The 17,768-nt window shown below is 40.8% G+C and overlaps 1 protein-coding gene across 8 annotated transcripts in view; it reads left to right on the top strand.

Annotated features, from left to right (window-relative positions):
* rbfox1 (RNA binding fox-1 homolog 1) overlaps window positions 1-17,768 on the top strand; it is a 375,024-nt gene that overhangs the window by 187,736 nt on the left and 169,520 nt on the right. The window lies entirely within an intron of this gene.

The raw sequence follows: 17,768 nt of genomic DNA, 5'->3' as shown, positions 1-17,768 counted from the left end.
TAATATATTTGTCAACAGTGGTTGTCATTAAATGTTTTCTAAGACTTTCTCTTGGGGCATTTGCCATGACCATTTCTGATTTTCGTTTTGGTAGGACATGCACGGTTGCTAAGTTGGGTATGAAATTTTGCAGATTTATTTATGAGATCTAGTAAACCTTCAACTTCATTGTCTTCTTTGGAGTTGGATCCCTTCTTTATGGCCTCTTCGACAGGGGGAATCCATCCATGTCAACCCTGTTCCCAAGGGGTGCGTCACCTCATTTATCTGGAACATACATTTTCCCCTTTTTAGCCTGACACCAGCCATAGAAAAATGTTGCAAAACCTGCTCCAAACTTTTAAATGTTCCTTTGTAGCCGTTCCTGAAAGTAAAACATCATCCAGATAGTCTGTCTCTCTGAGGACCCCATGGAGGATGTTCTCCATTTTCCTTGAAAGGTGATACAAGCCAAAGACATACCAAAGCTCAAGAAAGTGTACTCATACAGTCCTTTGTATATATTTATAGTGACACAGCAAGGTCCAGTTGAAAGAGGGCATGTCTCATATCCAATTGGAAAATATGTAACCCCCAGCCAACTTTGCATACAAACCTTCGAGATGTACAGCACTGAAGCAGACCCTTCAATCTAACTAGTCCATGCTGACCAGATTTCCTAAATTAGTCCCCTTTGCCAGCATTTGGCCCATATCCCTCTAAACCCTTCCTATACATATACCTATCCAGATGCCTTTTAAATGTTGTAATTGTACCAGCCACCACTACATACTCTGGCAGCTCATTCCATACATGCACCATCCTCTGGGTGAAAAAGTTGCCCCTTAGGTCCCTTTTAAATCTTTCCCCATTCACCTTAAACCTATGCCCTCTAGATTTGGACTTCTCAACCTTCGAGAAAAGACCTTGGTTATTCACCCAATCCATGTCCCTCAATGTTTTATAGACTTCTACAAAGGCACCTCTCAGCTTCCGATGCTCTAGGAAAAAAAGCCTCAGCCTATTCAGCCTCTCCCTATAGCTAGAATGCTCCAACCCTCGCAACATCCTTGTAAATCTTTCAAGGTTCACAACATTTTTCCTGGAGACCAGAATTGAACATAATATTTGAAAAGTGGTCTAACCAATGTCCTGTTCAGTCGCAACATGACCTCCAAACTCCGATACTCAATGTTCTGACCAGTAAAGGCAAGCAAACCGCATGCCTTCTTCACTACCCTGTCTACTTTCAAGGAACCATGAACCTGCACACCAAGGTCTCTTTGATCAGTAACACTCCCCAGGACCTTACCATTAAGTGTATAAGTCCTGCCCTGATTTGCCTTTCCAAAATGCAGCACCCCTCACATTTATCTAAATTAAACTCCACCTGCCACTCCTCAGCCCACTGGCCCATCTGACCAAGGTCCCATCGTACTCTGAGGTAACCTTCTTCACTGTCCACAACACCTCCAATTTTGGTGTCATCTGCAAACTTAGTAATCATACCTTGTCTGTCACCTTATAATCCCAAAAGAAACAGATTGAGTTGTCAGGCTTTAAAACTCAAACTTCTGGGTGGCCCATTCAGCAAATTGTACTGGGGGTATGGTGCCAAGTTCCTTTAGATGTTCTACTTTTGCCTCTATTTTGGCACATGAGGCATAGGTGACCAGCTGGGCCTTGAAGTCTTGAGGTAGGGCATCTGGCTCTACATGGAACCCTTTATCTACCAGAGGCCTTTTTGGAACACTTTGAGTTACTTCCTAATGATTTTGTACAGATCACAAATGCCCATATTAAAGACCTGTTGACAATCCAAGCGGATTTTCAATAGCCAGTCCCTTCCCAAATAGCTGGGACCTTGCCCTTGTGCCAGCAGTGAGGGTAATAGGGCTGCCTGTTGCCCATGTATAACTGAGGTTACAATGGTCCCACTAATATATAAGGGCTCCCCAGTGTATCTGCCCAGTTGGGCCTTGGTGTTTCACAGGCTTAAATGCAAAGTGCGCCATCAGAATTTTCTAAAGGTTTGCTCCCCAACATTAGATACAGCAACATCTGTGTTTTCTGCCATGTCTAGGGGGTGGCCATTTACCTGAAGGTTTTTTTAATTGGGGCCACTTTAGAGTTGTGATGTAACTTAGCTCTTTCATATCTTCATCCTTGGGCTGACTATTTGCAAAGCACTGCCTTGAGGTGGTTTAAGTGGGCAGTCCGCATTTCACCTGCTTCAATAGCTTTATCTGGGGCAGGCAGACCTCTGACTCCAAGTTTCAGCTACATTCTTGTTTCTCACTGTGTTGTGGAGAACCTTTCCGTCCAGTTCTGGAAGCGTTTGGCCTCCGACTGCAATTGCCTCTCTTAGGCAACAGGAGTCTTGAGTATTATCCATTAAGGACTTGCCTGTGCCGTTTTGGACTCCTGGGGGTCACCCACAGCTGAGGATGGCACTGTCTTTGGATCCCTGAAGCTCCTGAACCCCTTCCTCCGAGATTTCATGGAAGGACCACTTCTGTGGCTTTCGTGAGATCACAGTCAAATACTTTCTTTTACTTGGAACCTTCAAGTTGGCACTTTGAGGAGGAGTTATTGGAGGAGAAAAATTTGACTACAGTTTCTTTGTTCCGAAGCCCAAAAAGCTATGCTCAGCTATTACCCTATTCTTTAACGGCGGGCCTATGTCGCAGCATAGATTAAGAAACTTGTTGGGTTTATTGGTCACAGCACACTCCAGATAGGTAAGTGAGAGCTTAATGCAAACAAACCAATGATCTTTCATGAAGTCAAGAGCACAATTGTACTCCTTTGATGAAAATCTTAGTTGGCCCTCTTGTGGTACAGTGATAGTGTCCCTATTCTTGGACTGGGAGGTCTGCGTTCAAGTGCCAGCTGCTCCAGAGGAACATCTCTGAGCAAGTTGATTAGTCAAAACATGGAAGAAAATCTTGATATGTCAGCAGTGATGCCAATAGTCATTGAACTATATTGCATTAGGATTCTGTAACACGCAAGCTGTCTTTGATGTTGATAAATTGCCTATCACTTGTCAAAGGTGGAGAGGTTTAATGGAATCTGATGTCACATTTACAAGAAAGAGATAAGGGTTTTTAAATCAATAAAATATGAAACTGCTACTGGAAATGTTTTAAACAACTTCATAGCTGTACTACTGACAATGCTGTTCTAAAGTAAGTGCAACAATACCTTTGGAATGTTTGTTAGATTCTTTCCAGAACCACATTTTATCTGTGACCTGAATCATGGGGGCGATTTTGGTAACAGCAGAGTTCCAAGCCTAGGCTTTAATGAATTGTATTTATATAATGGATACAGGGCAGATATTTAGATCCCCCTTATGTTTGAAGATCTGTAATGGTCCTGAATTTATAGTTGATTCATAACATTATCAAGCACAAGTTGCAAGAATCACTGAAACTTCCTGAATTGTTCAGGACTTTGTTTTGCTGCTTTAGGTGTAAAGAACATTTCTCAACTGTTAGCAGCGACATTTCCTTGGTTGTCATGTGGAGTTATTTCAGAGAGGGAAAAATGCATAACATAAAATAACTAATTTCATGCAGAGCTGTGGAAAATTAATATCTTCTGCTACGTACATCAGACCTGCCATTTCATATGGCTTACCGCATGTAAGTGGCAAGGACACGTCATTGACTTTCTGTGGTATTGATCCAAACAGTGTGTAATTTTCATGGAATTATTCGAATAATGCATTCCAAAAATTGGCTCCTTACAGACATGAGTTACTTTAGGTGAACCTGTAAGATAGATTCTTATGCTATTAGTGGGCAGCTGAATGTCACAAATAAAGAATAGAGTGGATTCTCACAGACATGGTGTTCATACCAGGTTGGGATCTGTCGCATAGAATTTAGTCAGAGAATCAACAACACAGAAGCAGGCCAATCAAATGCTTGCTGGTTCTCTGTAAAGAAATCTATGATTTAGAGATGCTGGTGCTGGACTAGGGTGTACAAAGTTAAAAATCTCACAACACCAGGCTATAGTCCAACAGGTTTAATTGCAAGCACACTAGCTTTCGGAGCGACGCTTCTTCATCAGGTGATAATGGAGGGCTCAATCCTAACACAGAATTTACAGCAAAAATTTACAGTGTGATGTAACTGAAATTATATGTTGAAAAATTGATTGTTAAGCCTTTCATCTGTTAGAATACAGTGATAGTTTCACTTCTTTCAAATGTAAATCACAAAACCATTTTTTAAAAAAAGTTGCGTTCTCGGGTTAGCTGGTAACAATGATGATAGCTAAACAACATGTTGAAGGTGTTGGCCCCCTGTGTTCTCTGTCTATGACCTGATATTTAGATTGATTGTAATCTAAAAAGTGAGAAAACAGAGTTTTACATAAATTCATGCAGTTTTTGAGCTCAAAGTTCTACATGAATGCATGCAGTTTTTGAGCAAAGTGCAATGTAACTCTGCAAGTACAAATTCACCCCACGAAATATATATGTGTGTGTGTGTGTGTGTGTGTGTGTGTGTGTGTCTGGGTTGGGGGTTGAGAGTGTGAGAAAGTGTATGTGTGTGTGTGTGTAGTGAGTGCAGAGTGTCTTAAGTCTGTGAGGGGGTGCATGTGTGAGTGTGGGAGTGTGTGTGTCTGTAAGGGTATGTGTGGGTGTCCGTGTGTGTGTCCATGTGTATGTGTGTATGGAGTTCCTGTGTGTGTGTGTGTGTGTGTGTGTGTGTGTGTGTGTGTGTGTAGGAGTATCTGTCTGTGTGTATAGCGCAATGGTGGTCACCTATAATGTGACATGAACCCAAGGTCCCTATGGAGAGCTTCAACCAGGACCTTAGGTTCATGTCACATTACAGATGACCACCATTGCATGATACACACACACACACACACACACACACACACACACACACACACACACACATATACTTCTACACACACACACTCTCACACACACACACACACAGGTGCTCCTATACACACATACACATGGACACACATACACACAGACGCGCACACAGACACCCACATACACTCTTACAGACACACACTCCCACACTCACACATGCACCCCCTCATAGACTTAAGACACTCTGCACTCACGACACATACACACACATACATTTTCTCACACTCACAACTCCCAAGCCAGGCAGGCAGACACACACACGTACACACACACGCACACACAGACAGACAAAGACCCACATGCATACATATATTTTGTGGGGTGAATTTGTACTTACAGGGTTACATTGTACTTTGCTCAAAAACTGCATGCATTCATGTAGAACTCTGAGCTCAAAAACAGCATGAATTTATGTAAAACTCCATTATCTCACTTTTTAGATTAGAATCAATCTAAACACCATGGCATAGACAGAGTACACAGGGGGCTAACACCTTCAACATATTGTCTCGCTATCACCATTGTTAACAGCTAACTCAGAATGCAACTTTTTTTAAAAAGGTTTTGTGATTTACAATGAAAGAAGTGAAACTATCACTGTATTCTAACAGATGAAAGGCTTAACAGGCAATCAATTTTTCAATGTATAATTTCAGTTACATCACACTGTAAAATTTTGCTATAAATTCTGTGTCATGATCGAGCTCTCCATTATCACCTGATGAAGGAGCATCGCTCCGAAAGCTAGTGTGCTTGCAATTAAACCTGTTGGACTATAACCTGGTGTTGTGTGATTTTTAACTTTGTAAAGAAATCCAATTCGTCCTGAAGCATAAGGGTAATGTGAAAGGTTTGCAGAATATGAAGGAGACTAAACAGCTGGAAGCAGTACTCATAATGTTGAGCGAACATGCCCAAGTTTGACAAAAACAGTATTTAGCTTAAAAAAAGAATGGATTAGCTGGACAGAGCCAACGTGAATCAGACTTACAGTTTATATGGTAGCAAACTGAAACTTGTGGGGAAACAAGAAGATTGGGTATCAGAGTCCACAACCTTCGAAAGTAACAAACCAGTGTCATAAAGCTATAGCTAAAATGGAATTTCATTCAGAGGGTGATCCATTACAAGACAAAGTCTATCCTTGTACGAGATTAAATCTTATTTGGAATACCATCTCACAGTTAGCAATATCTATTGCCTCAGTCTTCTTGCACCTTGTTGTGAGCTCTGTTTCTGCTTCATATCATTGTCCCTTAATTTCTGCTGGAAGGTCATTGACTTGAAACATAACACTGTCTTCCTTTACACAGATACTACCAGACCTGCTTAGCATTCTCAGCAATATCTGTGTTCATTTCAGTGTTTCAGTGTCTGCCGTATTTCAGTTTTTCTCACCTTCAATTTCCCTGTTGTCTTCAGCACTGAACCATTGTTCTGCTGTAATTAGGCTGAAACTATTGAGAAAATTTGTATTTTAAGTTGCTGGATATTTTCTACACTTCAGAAGGCGACTTGGTATTCCTCCTCCAGCAAATTTGCTGTTCTTTACCCACCCCCTCTGTATCACTGTCTCTTGGGCACAGGTGCCATCTATATTGTCAAGCTGATACCAACATGGGATTACTGTGTGTTAGAGGGGCACAGGGGGAATTCTACCCAACTGAGAGGCAAAACACTGACTGTAACCATACCCATCAGCCTGTCAGGATTGTGCTGAAGTTGTCTTGATCTTAACAGAGGTGATAATGGTATCAAAATGGAAATCAGTGTTCGGTGATATCCATAGAACTCTGTCATTTTCAATCGAAGCTGACAGTGGATCCAATGTGGCAAGCTAAGTGTCAAATTATTAATTAGATCCTGCAAGAGCAGAACTAATCTCAGCCACTGATGCCCAGACTCTGACGCTCAAAGATCATGACTCTTTCATATTGCTTACCTGACTTTGCCACATTGGATCCATTGTCAGTTTTGACTGAAAATGACAATCAGCACTCTATTGATTATCACAAAAAATGTGAACTCTGTGATTGATATTGCAAAGTTGTTTACTTTCTCAGGAAGAATGAAAAACTAGAGTATTACTGACAAGGAGGACAACTGCAGAATTCTGAGATGCAGAGGGATTTAGGTAAACTTGTCCATGAGTCACAAGTAATTAAGAAAACTAATGGAATGCAATCATTAATTATGAGATGAATTGAATATTAAAGTATGGGTGCAATGCTTCAGTTCTCCAGGATATTGTTGAAACCACAACATAAATGTGGTTCAAACACAGATAAAAGAGTTGAATTCCAGAGATAAGGTGCGAGTGACAGCCATTAACATCAAGGCTGCATTCAACCAAGTGTAGCATGAAGGAACCTGAGCAAAAATTGAATTAATGGGTATCAGTGGGAAGACCCTCCACATAGGAAGACAGTTGCGGTTGTTCAACATCAGTCATCTCAGCCGCAGGATATCTCTGCAGGAGTTCCTCAGGGTAGTGCCCTGGTCCCAACCATCTCAACGGCTTCATCAATAACCTTCTCTCCATCATAATGTCAGATGTTTGCTGATGATTGCACAATGTTCACCACCATTTGTGACTCCTCAAGTACTGAAGCAGTCCAAATTCAAATTCAGCAAGATCTGGACATATTCCAGGCTTGAGTCGACAGGTGGCAAGTAACATAATTTACACAACACAAATGCCAGACGATGACCATCTCCAGAAAGCGAACAACATCTAATCATTATCCCATGTCTTTCAATGGCTTTACCATCACTGAATTCCCCACTATCAACTTTATGTGGGTTACCACTGATGAGAAATGCAACTGGGTTCGCCATAAAATGACAGTAGCTACAAGAACAAGTCAGAGGCAAGGAATATTGTAGCAAGTAACTTGTTCCTGACTCCTCAAAGCCTGAATGCCAAATACAAAACACAAGTCAGGAGTGTTACTGGTTGGCCAACTGACTTATGGACTCTGCTTTCCTTTTTGGGAGTAAACATCTGTCCTAATGGGTTTTGTTTTTGCTCTGCTGCTAACTCTCAAGTTACGAGGTGCATTGAGATGTCACTGGGGCCACCAGCAGCCTTGGGTGACAGTATAAGAATACAGGGATATGGAGTGAATGAATCTGGAGGAAAGCAGGAGCCAGCATAGCTGGCATCTTGGTGATGCCGTAGAATTCTCTTAGCAGTGAGAAAGATGGAGTACAGCCTTCTTGACCAGAGGCAAATTGAGAAATTTGGCAGTCAATTGAGTGATCAATTAAGAATGGTCCTCTTCCCATTGCGGCTCACATTGTTCCAGTGAAACAGTCCAGTGGGATGGGGCTGCCTGGTGACTGGGAGGATTGAGCGTGCCTGCCATTTGGCACTCCCCAGTAGCGAGGGGAAAGGATGTCTGATGACAACAAAAATCCCTCACACTGGAGTGTACCATCCAATCTAAACTCTGACGTTGCAGAGGAATATCAGAGGCAGCACAGTAAATACGTGAGGAATCGGCAGTTATTTCAGAAACTTTCTGAATGGGGGATGTGGAGAAAAATTCACTTTTCTCTGATGTGGAGAGACACTGTAATGTTTGTTGACTATGCATTGTACCACAGAGGGCATAGCCTTCTCCATGTCAGTTGCAGACTCACAGGAAGAGCCATTGTGAGCAGATGTTGCTGGATGCCTTTGGGGTTATACAGCTGCTGTGCGCACTCTCACGTGCCAACATCTGTTTCACATTAAACAGTTTGATGGACAGAGTGTAACAGGGCCTTCTCAGCTATCACTGATCCCCTTCACTCTGCAGACCTACAGAATTGATGTGCCGTTGCCCCAAGGGGTATTTTTTTTTGTGGGCTCGGTGAGCTGGAGGCCAAACCAGTCAAACCCTTTCTCAGAATGTTTGAATATCCCATCTATGGCTGTCCTTTCAGTCATTAGAACATATGGTGTTTCCCTGTATCTGGGACTGATCAGCTATATAGAAATGCTGGAGGAATGATTCCTGGCACAGCAGTGAGTGCCCTCTTGGCTACATACGTGCACTCTTGTGGAAAACCTGTCAGAATTACCAACCCTACTCTGTCTAACTGCTGATATCAGTGGCAAGCAATGGTCACCCTCAATATGCCCCGAATAATTACATGAAAGGATTTAGAGGTATAAAACTTGAAAGTAGTGTTCACTTCACTGGCCCAGCATGGTTCAAACAGACAAGAAATCTTCGTCCAAGAGATTGCCGAGGTCTACAAGCAACCAGACTACAGAAGCTCCTGAAGCACCACATCTCAGATTGCTCAAGCAAGTTAATCCTCTGCCTTTATGCAATGCTGCACAACATAGAAAAGGCTTTCTGAAAGCTGCACTCAGTGTTGCTACCTTCCCTGCAAACCACTTGCAACTCCACTCTCAGCCTCCCCTTACTGTTGGGGTGCCATTTATACTCTTCCTACACCACTCTGATAACAGGCAATAAGAGCAACACCTCAATTCCAATCTTCCTTTATTAAACAAAGAAGAAGAGAGTCATAGCCCATAGCGAATTGGCATAACAGTCTCCTGAGATCAAGTTGCAATTGTGTTAGATTTACCTCACAACTATGTCAATATGCTTATATACCATTTTGCACCGATCAAAGTAACATCAGGATCTTAAAGCCATCACATGACCCTGCGTTGTCCATGTTCGTTAGCCTCCTGATTCTTCATTGTTGGAGAACCATTTATACTGAAGGATCACTCATGTTAAGTGATGCATTTGGACAGGAGAAAGCCTGAGATTGGATTGGTGTGGCATGGGAAGGCTGAGAGCAAGGATGAAGCCAGGGACGGGTACTGAGGCTGGAAGAGAAAGAGAAGATAAAAGGATCAGTGGAAAGGAAGGTGTAGCACTGTAACACTGCATAGCAGTGTTTTTCATCTGCATGAGCTGCACAGAGGTTTCCAGTGAGGCAATATGAATTGAAGGCAGGAGCGAACCTGCCTTAATATGAACTGGCAGCATTCCAGGGAAAATCCCTCCAAATGACAAATTTGGTGGCAAATCGCTAAACTGAGAGATGGGAGGAAGGGTGTGTTGCTTAAAGGAGAGAATGTTGAATAATTTACAATAATTACCATGTACCATTGTATATAATAATGATGCATTAGAGCATAAGAAACAAGCATAGAAGTCGGTCGTTTGGCTCTTAAAGCATTCTCTGCAATTCAATAAGATCAGCTGATTGTTGCCTTATCTCCATGTTCTTGCATGTTTCTTCTGTCAACCAAAAAATTGACCAACCTCGCCTTGTGTATATTCAATGACCCAGCCCTCACTCTTCATTGAGAACGAGAATTCTAAAGGCTACTGATCTTCTCAGAGAAGAAATGCATTTTCATCTCTATCCAAGATGTGAGACTCTTTATTTTAAACTGTGGCTTCTAGTTAGAGATGTCCCCACACATGGAAATCACCTCTCAGCATCAGTACTGTCAAGTTCTCTCTGAATCCTGTTTTTAATAAGGTCTCATTTCACTCTCCTAAACTTCAATAATATAAGGCTAACTTTCCAACCCTTTCTAAATAAGAAAAACCCCTTTCCCAGAATCAGCCCAGTGCACCTTTTCTGAATACCTTCCAATGTAAATACACAGATATAAATATTCCACCTTACGTAAGGGGATTAAACTGGTCAAAATACTCCAGTTGTGGCCTCACCAGTGCCCGGTACAGTTATAGCAATGCTTCCCTACTTTTTTACTCCATTTCCCTTGCAATTAAGGGCATTAGCCTCCATTATTACTTGTTTGTTTAAACTCAGCAAGTATATCCCAGGACACCAGAAAATGTGAACAACAAAGGAGAACGTGCAGCATTTTATAAAAAAAAACAGTAATAAGTTTCCCATTGCAACCCTTGTTCAGTTATATTGGTTTGGTGTTCTGTTTTGTTGTTAGAGTGTTTAAAAAAAAGATACGACATGTTTGTGCTAATGGGTGAAGAGATGTATCAAAAGAAAAAAGATGATCAGAATGCATCTAGAGTGTACTATGCATAAAATTTTACAAACGTTTCTTTATGTGTTGATTGAAAAAATACTCTAGCAATTCACATGTTTATTTTGTACAGTCAGGAAAGAATTGAAAATTGGTTTCACATTCATATTTTAGTCAGTTTTTTTTCTTCTCACAAAAATTGAAATTGCATTGAGTCTCTCTCGACTAACCACTTGTAAAACCCACTTCATTGTGACTAAGTATACACTGTACATTTTTGGTTCTCAGAAAGTTTACACTGATGAGGAAGGGATCTTATTATTCTGAGGCTGAATTTGATGCAGTTCACTGGCGTGTTGTACTGGATGCTTTGTTTGTTGAAACCAAACTGCAAGTATTTGCAACAGTGACTGACTGGAATGAGAACAAAACCAAATCTCTACAGCGTAGGCATCCACTGCCAAAGTGTTTAAAGGGTTGAATTTTCACCTTTGAATCAGGAAGCAGGAGCTCAGAGTGTTGCCAGCTCTTTAATCCACCCCATAGATATAGTCATTGATCTGAAATTTGGTGAAGGTGACCTCTTAATTAATACGGAAACAGATTTATTGCCTAATTAAGGGCACTGGGTGGACTGTCTAAGCTGGAAGACCAGTGAGATACCTAATTCCAGTATCAGAAAACAAAAAGCTGTAAAAAGAAGAAACAAGTTGAAACAACATATCAATGATCAGGTTCTCTCTACATAATTTCTTAGAAAATAAATATAGGATTAAAGAAAGCAGCTCAGCCATCACTGGATGAAGTGGGGAGTAGGGGAGATCCCATAAATAAAGACATCTTTAACTGTAACCTCCCAGGGTGGGCAGTGAGGGACAGTAGATCTGTTTGCAAATCTCATGGCTCTTATGAACTGAGTTGACTGCCACCTTCAAATTGGCCAAAACAGGGAACTGAGATATAAAAGTGGTTCACCAGCACCTCGTAAGGTGCTTTCATGCCTGACCTCAGCAGCCCAAGGAAATAGAATGCCCATGTATCCATCCTTACAGCACTGGCTTTCTGTACTTTATAGCAGTCTTGGCATAAAAATCCACTATCCTTCTAATTCTTGACCAAATTGCATTAATATCAATCATTGTAGACCAATCACTGTTGCTTTGTTTGATATGGTGCCTTTAAATACAACACTGGTGAATGCATTTATGATATCCCTGCACATAACAACTGGAGCTGTTCTTCGCCTTTTTAAGGATGTGATTGATTGTAGAAACTATTCTTCAATAATAGAGCAGCCACATAAAGTTCCTGATTTGGCCAAGTGCTGGCAAATGGAACTAGATTAATTGCGGAAATGTGGACATTTCACTGTTAAATCAAAAACTTAGATCTCCCCTCCCAACAGTACTGTGGATGTACTTACACCAGGTGAGCTGCACTGTGGAGAAGGGGACTCATAACCTCTTTCTCAAGAGCTATTAGGGATGGACAACCAATGCTGACATTACCAGCAATGCTAATTTCCAATTAAAACATACACACTGTACTATTACCACTTTGGATTACTAAAAGAGATCCAAATTGAAAAGGCTCAGAAAAGATTTACAAGATTGATGCTGGGCTTGGAGAGTTTGAGCTGCAGCTGGGCCTGAATAGACTGGAGCTATTTTCCCTGGAGTGTTGGAGGCTGAGGGGTGACCTTATGGAGGCTTATAAAATCATGAGGGGCATGGATAGGTGAATAGCCAAGTTCTTTTTTCCAGGGTAGGGAAAACTAGAGGGCATTGGTTTAAGGTGAGAGGGGAAATATTTAAAAGGGACCTGAGGGGTATCTTCTTCATGCGGAGGGTGGTGTGTGTATGGAGTGAACTGCGAGAGGAAGTGGTGGAGGTTGGTATAATAAAACATTTAAAAGGCATCTGGATGGGTCCGTGAATATGAAGGGTTTAGAGGGATATGGGCCAAGTGCTGGCAAATGGGATTAGATTAATTTAGGATAGGTGGTCAGCATGGATGAGTTGGACCAAAGAGTCTGTTTCCGTGCTAGACAACTCTATGACTCTATGAACTTGCAGGATTGTTTTCACTGTTGCACAAAAAACTGCTTCAATCTCGATTCCAATGTTTCTCCATTGATTTTTGCTGAATATTAAGGATGTTTTTCTCTGTAGATTTAAGAATTGTAATTGGAGATATTTGCCAGTAATTTCCATGGAGGTTATCCACCTTAACTTTAGTGGGAGATCAATGGAAACTGCAGAGAAACAAAGTAAATGGTAAAAGATTGGAGAACCCCCATGGAAATTTTATCTTATTTAGTTCTATTTTTCTGTTTGAAACCGAGAGATTTCTTCTGAGGCACTAAGTAATAAAAGTAATACTTGCATTTATGTAGCAGTTTATCACATCTAAAAAGTCTCCAAGCAAATTATTTCTGAAATGCAATGACTGGGTAATTGTGAAGCGTGAGGTATCAGCCAAACAATCCTGAAGAGTTGCTCTATATTAATTACTATCCACCCTTTACAGTAGCTTTGTGCAATTTTAAATGAAGGTTTTAACAGTGATGTATGTTCCAAGGAATTTGGAATGATAAAACACAAGTGAATGTCTCAGCTTACTACAAGTAGATTTTTTTTAACAAGGAACTGTATAGTCTGTAAATACATTTTGAAATTTACTTTGAGAATTCAGAAAAACATAGACTAAGTTAAACTTTTTCAATTCTGATCAGTTTGTTTGCCTTTTCTCGGTATAGATTATTGACAGAATGATAAGCAACTCAGTTTGGATCTGGAATATTTTTAAAAAATGTTGACAAAGCAGTTTAACATTCCAATATATCTTGGCATAGAGTAGAATTTTGGTTAGGTGTTACAGAAGAGGATCCATAGTTGGCACAATGTATTTAAGATGAGTTGCTAAGCAGGAGCTATATTATTGAGAACATTAATTCGGTTATTGATCTACAAAAACAGAAGCTGCTGGAAAAGCTCAGCAGGTCTGACAGCATCTGTGAACAGAAACAATTAATTCTGATTTCTCTTCACAGATGCTACCAGACCTGCTGAGATTTTCCAGTGACTTTTGTTTTGTTTCTGACGTACAGCATCCGCAGTTTTTTCGGCATTTATTATCTATTGATACAGATTAGCATTTCCTTCTTGACTGTTATATTGTGATGTTACAAATCCAAGGGTGTCAAAGGGCAGATTTCCTTAATGTTTGGCTGTTTACTGGCAATGTATAGCTAGTGTTATAGCCAGACCCTGGGCCAGTTCATTATTGTTCTAGTCGGGATATCCCAAACAATAAAACTATCAGGTGAGGAGGAATGAAACAATTCCCCTTCTTTATTCACCCACACCCTCAGTTGGTTGTCGCAATGCCAACTTAAAAATGATTCCTTTCCTTGTAGATCTCTTTCTCCAGATCCAAAAATAAACTTTAGCTTTAAGAAGAGCCAATTTAACCAGACTTTCTTTATCTGCTAAAGAGCGAGTTTATTCATTACTAAATGTGAGAAAGTCTAATAACATGTATACATACACAATTGAGTAGTAATGAGGTAAGACCAGATATGCTTTACAAAAAGAGAAATGTGAATTGTTCTCCAAGGGTGGCTAGTTGAATGTTGTGGACGTTGAAGTGGAGTTTAACAATGCTGTTAGTATTGGTAGTTGAGTAGCATTTTGTTGACATTCTTGGTATTGTCAGTTGATTGAAATCCCTTTGCCCTGATTCCTTTGTTATCTGGCTTGCAGCATGTCAGTGTGCAGTACAGGTGGTTAATGGATAACTTTTCGAGTGTGATCTTCACAGTACACAAATTCTCAAACCCAGGCTAATAGACAGAAGGATGTTATGTCTGATTTGTCCACTTTGAGCCTATGTTCTTGTGGATTCTTCAAAGAGAGAAACAGTGAATACATCTATCCTTAGGGACATATTCAAAGGAGGTGGCTTGCAGGGAAAGAAAGCCCATCATGTCTGTACCATCCGTCAGCCAACAATGTCATCTTGTTGTATTTTCCAAATCTTGGCCCATAGCCTTATGTGCTGTAGTGTTTTCAAGTGATCATCTTAACTGCTTCTTAAATGTTGTAAAGTTCCTGCCTCAACCACGCTCTGAGTCAATGAGTTCCAGATAACCACCACCCACCGAGTGAAGAAACCTCGTCCTAAATCTCCTCTCAACCTCCCACCCTCTACCTTAATTCTGTGCCCTAAGCTTATCAATCCCTCTATTAAGGGAGAAATGTTTCTTCCTAAATACCTTACCTGTGTCTGTAGGAATTATGTACACACCAATCAGAATTCCCATAAAGAAAACAACCCCAGCCTATCTAGTCCCCCTTGACAGCTGAAACGCTCCAGCCCAGGCAACATGCTGATGAATCTCCTTTGCCTCACCTCTAAAGCAATCACAGGGTTCCTTTAATCGGCAGCCAGAACTAAACACAGTACCTCAAGCTGTGGCCCTAACTAACATCATGTACAATTCCATTATAACCTCACTGCTTTTATAGTCAATGCCTTGACTGATAAAGGCAAATGTCCGATATTGCCTCTTAACCACCACGCCCACCAGCTCTGCTGCCTCAAGAAGCTGTGGACGTACACACCACGCACTCACTGATCGCCTGTGCGTTCAAGGTACCACCATGCATTGTTAAAAATCTCACAACACCAGATTATAGAGTATCAGGTTTATTTGAAATCACTAGCTTTCGAAGTGCTACTTCTTCATCATGTGGTTGTGAAGCAGAATAATAAGACACATATGAATCTGCTCTACAACCACCTGATGAAGGAGCAGCGCTCTGAAAGATAGTGCCTCCAACTAAACCTGTTGGACTCTAACCTGGTGTTGTGTGATCTTGAACTTTGTCCACCCCGGTCCAAAACCGGTATCTCCAAATTATGGCTACCATTCATCGTGTACTCCCTTGCTTTATTAGTCTTCCTAAAATGTATCACCGGATTAAATTCCAGTTGCCAGTGTTTTGCCCACCTGACCAGTCATACATCGAGTAATCTGAAGTCATTCCTACCAACTGTTTGCCATAAAACCATTTCTCATTCCACCTGTGAACTTACTGAGGAAATGTCCTTATTCATGTCTAGATTGTTAATGTATGCACCACACCGAATCCTGTGACATGCCAACAGACACAGGATTTCAGTCACAAAAACAACCTTCAACCATCACCCTCGGCCTCCTGCCACAGAGCGACTTTAGGATCCAATTGGCCAAACTGACAGGGATTCCATGAGCTCTTACTTGACTGGTCTCCCTTGCAAGACTTGTGAAGACCCTTGCTGAAACCATGCTGATAATATTGGCTGCAATACTCTCACCCACACATCCTATTACCTCCTTAAAAAATTCAAATCTATCTGACATGGTCTTCCCCCATGCTGACTATTTTTAGTTAATCCTTGCCTCTCCGAGTGGAGATAAATTTTGTCGCTCAGAACATTTTTCTAATCGGTTTCCTACCAGTGGGAGGTCATCAGCCCATTGTTACCTTTGTAGTCACAAGAGATTACAGTCCAGTCTGTTTAAAGTTTCTTTGACACTGTAAGCGTTACATTCCATTGATCTCTCTGTCTGGACAGCTACATAATTTATGTGTGCTGCCATTTTTGACTTTTAAAAATTTAGATTTTGAAATTATCAGTTAAAAATGACAACAGTGCTTTTGGGATTTGGATCTGTCATTGTAAGGCCAGTTATATGTATCAGGAATTTGTAGATCCGCTGCCCAAGATCATTTCCCAATGTAAATTTGAAATGGGAAATTGTGAGTGGCCAGACTGCAACCTCAAAACAAGCACAGCCAATAGATGATATTGTACACAACCAGTAGATGAGGATGTGCACTGACAATGTACATGGCCAATTGATGAGAATGTACACTAATAATATATACAGCCAATAGACGAGGATGTACATTGATAATATGCATGGCTACTGGATGAATATATACACTGATAATGTACACGGCCCAAGGATGAATATGTACACTGATAATGTACATGGCCAGTGCATGAATATAAACATTGATAATGTACATGACCTGTGGATGAACTTGCACACTGACAATGTACACGGCCAGTGGATGAATATGTAAATGATAATGTAGATGGCTAAGCAATGAGGATATACACTGATAATATACACTGATAAAGTACATGGCCCATGGATGAATATATACGCTGATAATGTACACGGCCAGTGGATGAATATGTGCACTGATAATGTCGGCATGTGGATGAGGATGCACACTGAAATGTACACGGCCAGTGGATGAATATGTACACTGATAAAGTACATGGCCTGTAGATGAATATATACACTGATAATGTATACGGTCAGTGGACTAATATATACACTGATAATGTACACGGCCAGTAGATGAATCTATACAAGGACAATGTACATGGCCCATGGATGAATATATACACTGATAATGTACATAGCCCATGGATGAATATATACACTGATAATGTACATGACCCATTGATGAATATATATACTGATAATGTACACAGCCAGTGGCTGAATATCTACACTGTTGATATACACAGCCCGTGGATGAATATAGACACTGATAAAGTACATCACCTGTGGATGAATATATACATGAATTATATACATGGCCAGTCGATGAATACATACACTGATAATGTTCATGGACAGTGGATGAACATATACACTGATAATGTACATGACCAGTGGATGAATATAGACATGAATAATGTACACGGCCAATTGATGAATATATACACTGATAGTGTACATGGCCAGTGGATGAATATATACACTGATAATGTACATGACCCGTGGATGAATATATACACTGATAATGTACATGGCCCACGGATGAATATGTATACTGA

This window comes from Hemiscyllium ocellatum, chromosome 20 (genome assembly GCF_020745735.1).
Source record: "Hemiscyllium ocellatum isolate sHemOce1 chromosome 20, sHemOce1.pat.X.cur, whole genome shotgun sequence".
Lineage (NCBI taxonomy): Eukaryota > Metazoa > Chordata > Chondrichthyes > Orectolobiformes > Hemiscylliidae > Hemiscyllium > Hemiscyllium ocellatum.
Note: the sequence above shows the minus strand (reverse complement) of the source record. Positions and strands in the feature narration are given on the sequence as shown.